We start from the raw sequence: 7,396 nt of genomic DNA on the forward strand, positions 1-7,396 counted from the left end.
CGAGACCTCCGTCTGAGAGGCAGGGGACGATCCGAGAGGGAGCCGGGTCTGTGGAATGTGGAATTCCCGGGGAAGGAAAGAGGTAAAGCCAAACAGGAACCAAGTCAACGAGGATGCAAGAGGGCGCGAAGCTCGGCCGTGAAGGGAGCGGAGTGGATGCTCGGCCCCGTAGAGAGCGCAGAGGGGGACCCTGGTGCAGGGAGCCCAAGAGGGAATGAGCCGAGGCTGCAGGATGGGCACCCCAGACCACGTGTGTGGCAAGAGGGCCACCGTGTCGGGGGACCATGGACGCCCTGGGGCAGGAGGCCGTGAGGTCACGGAGGGCACAGTGGCCGCCCAGACGGGCCTGGCTAGGAGAGTAGGCATCACAGGAGGTCACTGGTGGCTCCCAGAGGGAGGGCCCCTCTGAATCGAGGGTGTGAGGAGTGGGGACACCAGCGGACGCCTGAGAGGGCTGCTTGCATTATGCCAGTGGAAGGCTGCGGTGGCCTCGGCCAGACAGTGGCAGCACAGTCCCCACCTGGTGAGCAGCCACGGCCAGGAGGCAGGGATCCCAGGGGGCCACAGCTGCGTAGGGCTGGCGTGGCGTGAGCGGAGTGAGGTGGGCAATGGCCTGCGTCCCCACACTGGCCACGAAGAGCTCTGTGGCTTCCTTCCTGCAGATCGCGTGGACAAGCCCACCCCATGAGGGGCTCCTGACCGCAGCCCGTCAGACCCTCAGCACAGCAAGACAAGAGCCGAGTCAGACCACGGGCTGCACGGCTCCCAGGTCTTGACCCACAGAAACGGTGAGATGGTAGATATTTAGTGTGGTAGACAGCTGGATGGGGACAGACCTGTCACGCAGCAGGAGACACGGCGTGCATTCGCGTCCGTCCTTCAGGCGGGGTACCTGAGCTGCGCTCCACCCGCCCTGGGCTGGGCTGTAGCCTGCAGGGCCAGCTCACGACATCCGACTGCGTCCGTCTCTACCCGGATTCTTGTTCAGTGACATCCTGGTAGTAGCTTGAAATCAGCTGTGATAGGACGGGCTAGCCATCAGAATTGGGAAACACGACAGGCTTTAGTTTCCTAGCAAATTACCCCAAGCTTGGGACTGCAGGGATCTACTCTGTTACAGTTCCAAAGTCCGGGAATCTGAGTTCAGGGTGTGAGCAGAGCGGGGCCCCAGGGCGGGGTCCCTCCCTGGCCTCTGCAGCTCCTGGTGGTTGCAGGACCTGACTCTGGATGCCCCCCTCCCACCTGCCACCTCTGCACTGGCTTCCCCCGTTCTCCCTGTCACCCTCTGTCTTCCCATGAGGACACCAGTCACTGGACTCAGGACTCAGCCTAATTCAGTGTGATTGATTAACCTGGCTTGATGAATCACAGCCGCAAAGTCCCTGTTTCCAGAGAGGGTCATGTTCTGAGGTTCTGAGTGACATGAATTTGGAGGGGGTGGGAACAAGGTTCAGCCTAGCACACCAGAGCTGGTTTACTGGTACCAGACCCACCTCCCCAAGGGTGCCGCAGGACTGAGCTGCCCACAGAGGTGACATGCTCATGAACACTCTGGTTCTGTCCCTCACTGTCTCACTTCCCACTTCCAGTTGGTGACTTCTTGGTAGACTGTCCCAAATAAATCACCTCCTCTCCTCTCCTCTTCCCTGAGAAGCAGATTCAATCAGACACAGCACCAGCAGGATTTGCCGGGGGATCACAGGAGGGTTAAGAGAAGGAAAAGAATCCTGGGTGTTTTTTTTTTTCCCCATGATCAACGGGTATTTAAGTCATCCACTTACCCAGGTGAGGACTGAATGATTACAAGGTGACGTCCATCAAGCTGTATCTGCCGGCAGGAATTCTCCCAGCTACAGCACCATGGAAGGCAGGCGCTCGTGGGAGCTGCTCACCTGCCCGCCCTGCCTCCGTGGGCGGGGTGGGGTCTGCGTGGTGCTCCCTGGTTTCACACGAGTGGGTTCCTCTCCCCAGCACTCCTTTTGACTGGCATAATCCAACAGTCTTCTAGAGGATGAGGTTTCACACCAGGAAAATAGACACAAATTGCAACAGACCCTATAATTACATAAGAAATGTGAGTCCTGGGGTTCACGGGGTTCAAGGCGATGCTAAAACAGTGATCAGGCTCCTGCTGACAAAGGCAGGTCAATTACAGGAAGAGGAACGTCATCGGTCCCCAGTCACAGTTCAGAAGTGCCAAATCAGGTGTCCCTCCTCCTTCCTAAATTACCATTCACTACCTACATCCAGGACGCTCATGGCTGCAGGCGGACATGGAGGTTTCCAGACTCTTCTGCTTCTTCGTAAATGACTCTCACAAAAGCTTATGGGCTCCCAATATAAAGCCTCAAAATAGGAACATTTGTTTCTGGGGGAGTGGTTTTCAGACCCCAGACTCAGGTAGGTAAAAATATAATTGTCATTTTCTTCTTCCATAACTGAAACAATTTTTTACTAAGTCTTTCACCTTAGGGAACAAGAATTCACTATCAAGCAATTCAGATTTTCATCCTTTCTCCTGCAGGATGCGTCTCAGTTCCAACTAAAGTAGTGCCTTGGCACTGTCCTGGCATGGGGTGGGCGCTGTACCTGTCCAGGTCGTCTGCCCAGCCCAACACTGACGGGTTCAGTCCTTTCTGTTTTCCACCCAGGCTGCTCCAGGGGCCACAGGGACATTCCAATGTGGCTGCACCTTGCTTGGCCTGCAGAAAACCTGGTGGAGCTAAGGCCACTTCCCTCTACCAGGCTGTTCTTGAGCGAGTCCAAATCGTGGGCTTCTAGGTAGGTCTGATTAAGAGAGGTCAGGTCACGGTAGCAAAGTTAAGATGCAGACCTCAAAGTCTGGAGCTGAAGAACTGGACCTGTGTTCACCGCGTGAACTCTTTTCCTCCCCGAGGTCGGACCAGTCACCTTCCCCAAAGCCTTGCTCCACAGAGGGACTCGTGGAGTACACGGACCAGGCGTGTCCAGATGTGATTTGCCGTAGGCACGATATTCGGGAACAGGTCTGAATGTGGAGCAAGGGACACAGGGCTCTCGGGGCCAGAGGCGTGACAGGTCCCTGCATGTGGGCGCTTACCCCTCAGTGAAGCCCAGCTCAGGGGACCCTCAGGAGACCAGTCTCCATGCTGGTGTCAGCAAGGCAATGACCTGGAGCCTAGAGAGGAGACGTCAGCTCTCACACAGACGCGTGGACTGTCCGTCAAGACGTTCCCACCCCAGGGCGATGAGGGGGTGAGGGCCTCGCTCCTCATTCTTTCTGGAAAGATCTGACTCAGAGTAGGCGGGAGCTGCAGGCAGGGAGGCCGCCCTCTCAGGCCTGGGAGGCTGTGGAGGCGGAGGAGGAGCGTGGTTTCTGTGTCCACGCCTCAGCTTCGCTCATCAATTCTTGCCACATCCTTGTGAAATTTCCTGAGACAGAGCTGAGCAAAGAAGCAAGGGTGGAACTGGGGTAAGGCAGAAGGAAAAGGGTTGGCAGCCCAGCAGCGGGAGAGGGCAGGGCAGCCTAGAGCCGGGTCCCTGGCCCTCACCACCACACCACACTGCCCCTTGTGAAAAAAAATGTTACGCAAGCCAAGTACCTCGCCCCGCGCGTCCCACGGGTGTTCAATAAACAGGGACTATTAACGAGCTTTCCCTGCTCTCCCCGAGTCAGAAAGAGGCAAGGAAACAGGAAGACACAACTTTTCTCCTACTTAAAGCACAAAAGCAGCTTTCGAGTGCTGAGACAAAGCCCTGGAACCGCAGGCCTTCCAAGCTCTCCAGCCCCGTGGACTCTGCTGCTGTGGGGGTTGGAGGGGGGGGCTGCACTGCAGAAAGCTGGCCACTCCCCGCTGTTGAGAAGCTGCCCGGTCACGACCTCCATCATGAATTGGGGAACTTGCCCCCACTGTTTAGAAAAGAGCTTAAACCCCATTTCAGTTCTAGAATAAAACCCGGGAACCAGTCAGCCACAGAGAGGCTAGCCCTGATTTTGGTGCCCGTCTCCACGTGCCTGCCAGTGAGGACCCTCTCCTTCCTCCCCAACCCCACACCCAGCCTGAATCCGGCCATTGGAAAAGCGCTGAGCATCTTCTTGGGTAGCTGATGAGATCGTGGAGCCTGCCAGCTATCAGACACTTTCTGTCCCCAAGGCAGCCAGAGCTCACACGTGTGCCCCGGCAGGCGGGCTGGCCCTGGTGGGCAGATGGCCAAGGAATGAAAAAACCTAGGAGTGTGGCTCAGACTCGTGGCCTGCTCCCCTGTCGGTGTCCCTCAGAAAACTCACGTCCAGATTTCACACAGAGCACACGCCTGCCAAGGACCGCTCACACCAGCCCTGGTGTGCTCACAAGCCTGGGTCCATCAGCTCCTAATACTCAGGACCCCTGGCAAGGGTGGTGCTACCCATAGACCATAAGTGCTGCAAGGAGAGACGCCTGGCCTGTCCCCTTGCAGGGCTCCTGGGCTCTACTTGCAGGAGCTTCTGAGTGAATGTGCCAGACTTGTGCACGGAGCCAGTGATACAGGGCCATCTGCAGTCAGCACTGCACAAGAGTAATATAACACGGTCGTGCGGGTGATTCTAAATTTTACAGAAACCATATTAGAATGCAAAGAAAGTACGATCTATGTTAATGATGCTTTGCTCAGTCCAGCTGACCTGAACTCTCACCCTTTCAATGTGTGGTCAGTATCAGGGTTCGTGGGTGGACATTGTGCATTTGTGCACCAAGGCTTTGAAATGCCACGTGCAAGGTACTGAGAGCACATCTCGATTCAGACTCCCCGCATTCAGCTCAGGAGTGGACATTCAGAGTACTCCGCCCCAGAGTGCCCGACTCTCACGGAAGGGTCATTCTGAGCTGGAGGCAATTGGGAAGCAGCAGGCAGGCAGCATCTCTGCCATCTGCAGACAACAGGAAGGGGCACCCACATTCCAGAACAGAGATTCCTCGAGAGCAGCCACGCCTCTGTCTGCTAAGAGCCAGGCCATGTGTGTGCAGACACTGCCCTCGTGAAGAGCCGACTGAGAAGGATCTACACAGACAGTCCCCTCGGGTAACGCCATCCTGTGAGGATGGAGCATAGCTACCTCCAGGGCTTGGTCCATGAAAGGAAGGAGGGAGGGGATCTCATGGAGGAGGACAGACTGGCCTCCAGAGAAGGCCTGATGGCTTCCTTGGGCCTGCCTAGCAGTCACCTCTAGTGTCCCAGGCGGCCTGCAAGCTGATCAGGCTCCAGCCTTGAGGAACTCTGGAAACCACTGCTCCACTTTGCGCAGCCGCCGCTACCTGCCCTGGAAGCAGGGCTGCCAGAAGACCTAACCACGTGAAGGCTGCCCCACGTGAAGGAAGGAAGGCCCTCTTCTTCCTCAAGACACCTGCTGGAGTGCCCGAGGGTGGGGGGCTCTGATGAGAGGACAGGAGAACCCCAGGGCAGGGGCTCTTTGCCCTCGGAGACGCCTCTCCTTGGGGCCTGGCCTCAGAGGAGGAGGAGGCGGCCAGGCCACATCGCCAGGCAGCCGGCCGGCCTTGGGCGTGGGGAGCGGAGCCGCAGCTCTCCTGGGTGGGCAGTGACCTGCTTACCCATGCGCTGCACAGCAAGCCACCCCCACGCTTCGTCTCTGTGTCCGTGGTCTCCGTGGCTTCCTGGGGCTGGTAATCAGGGGCCGCTCGGCCAGTGGGTTCTGGCTGAGAATCCCTCCCGAGGGTTCAGTAGATGGGCCGTGCTGGGGTCACCCTGAAGCTCCACATCACGCAGCTGGGGAGATGTGAACGCCTGGCTTCTCTGGTACCTGGTGGCCCCACGAGGCTTATGACATCAGGATGGCCAGGATGGACTTCGCGCCTGGCAGCTCCCAGTACCAAGGCAAAGGGTATGTGCAGGGCGCCCCGGAGGCCCCAGGCACCGCCAGCCCAGAACCCATTCAGGAGCAGCAGCACTGCATCCCAGGAACCAAAAGCCAACCCAGTTCAAGTGGGGGAAACACAGACCCCAGGACCCGACCTGGTCACAGGTTGGAGCACACCAGATACACGCTAGTGCATCGATCGTCACCAAAGACACACTGCTGGACACGGGGGTTTTGTGACAATAAAGAAGGGAGAAAGGAAAGCAGCTCTTGGCTGATGAGAAAGCAGCTGTAGGAATTGGCAGAGGGACTGAGGCGAAGAGTGTCCCCAAATCCTATCCCCCCGGAATCTCAGCATGTAAGCTTCTTTAGAAATAGGGTGATTGAAGATATAACCAGTGGAAGAAGTGAGGCCATCCTGGAGTAGGGTGGACCCTAAATCCACACGAGGACAGAGAGCAGGGGGAAACGGCCTTGTGGAGCTGGACGTGAGATTGTGGTGGTGTGGCTTTAAGCCCAGAGGCCGGGTGGGGTCCTCCCCGGGGCCTTCTGAGGGAGCACACCCTGCGGACACCTTGGTTCCTGGTGTCCAGAGCTCCCAGACAGCTTTCCCAGCGGGTGGTGCATGCCACATCAGCCACAGGAAACGGCCCCGCTCTGTGACTGAACCGGACGGGCTGAGCTTCCTCTGCCACCATGTCCCATTTACCCCTGACCCCAATCCATGCACGCAGGTTAGCATTTTTTTAAGCATGTGCAAATAATGTGGCTTCCTGTCTGGCTCGCCTGGTCTGCATCTCTGAAGAGTCTGCTTTAGAACTTTCAGGGGCTGCCGCTGAGGTTCAGTGAATTCTCTTCATTTGGAACAATTTGATGAAAAGTAGAAATTCCTAACGCCTGGGCAAGAACAGGCCAGAGAAGAGAAAGAGCAGCTGCCGGAAGCCCCTCTCCCCTTCGCTGAAGCCCCTCTCCCCGTCGCTGAGCGTCTTCTGAAGGTTTGTAGAATTCGCTCTGCGCTGTCTGGTCCTGATTTGTGTCTGTTCTCTGTGGAATGGAGTCACATGTCCCATGGATCTGTCACTCTCAGGAGGGCCAGGTGATTCAGGACTTGTCCCAGGAGCACCAGGCTACTCGGGCTTGAGGAGCAGGGAGAGGAGGAGCTCTTAAGGAGGACGCCAGCGAGCCCGGGGGTTTCTCTCTCGTGGTCAGCTGCTCCCCACTCCATCTGGATTGCCAGCGATTGGCTCCTGAGCTGCTAGCTGACCAGAGGAGAAATGGCCAGGATTCAGAATCAGCTGAAGAAGGCCCAAGCTGCTGCAAATGAAACAGCCTGTCACCGGTCCCCTCCCGAGTCAGTGATGGTTTCTGTCCCAATGTTTCCTGAAGTTGCTGTGTGTGGAGGGCGTGGAGAGGGGACGTGCCCAGAGGGCCGATGGCTGTTTAAATGTCAGGAGTCCTCGGGAAAGCAACTGGCACGCTTGGGAAATGTGCAGAACGCTTGGGAATGTTCCAGGATGTGCAAGGACCGCGGCCAGGGGAGGGGACCTGTGGAGAAAGGCAGGC

The sequence above is a fragment of the Sciurus vulgaris genome (assembly GCF_902686455.1).
Source record: "Sciurus vulgaris genome assembly, chromosome: 8".
In the NCBI taxonomy this organism is placed as follows: Eukaryota; Metazoa; Chordata; class Mammalia; order Rodentia; family Sciuridae; genus Sciurus; species Sciurus vulgaris.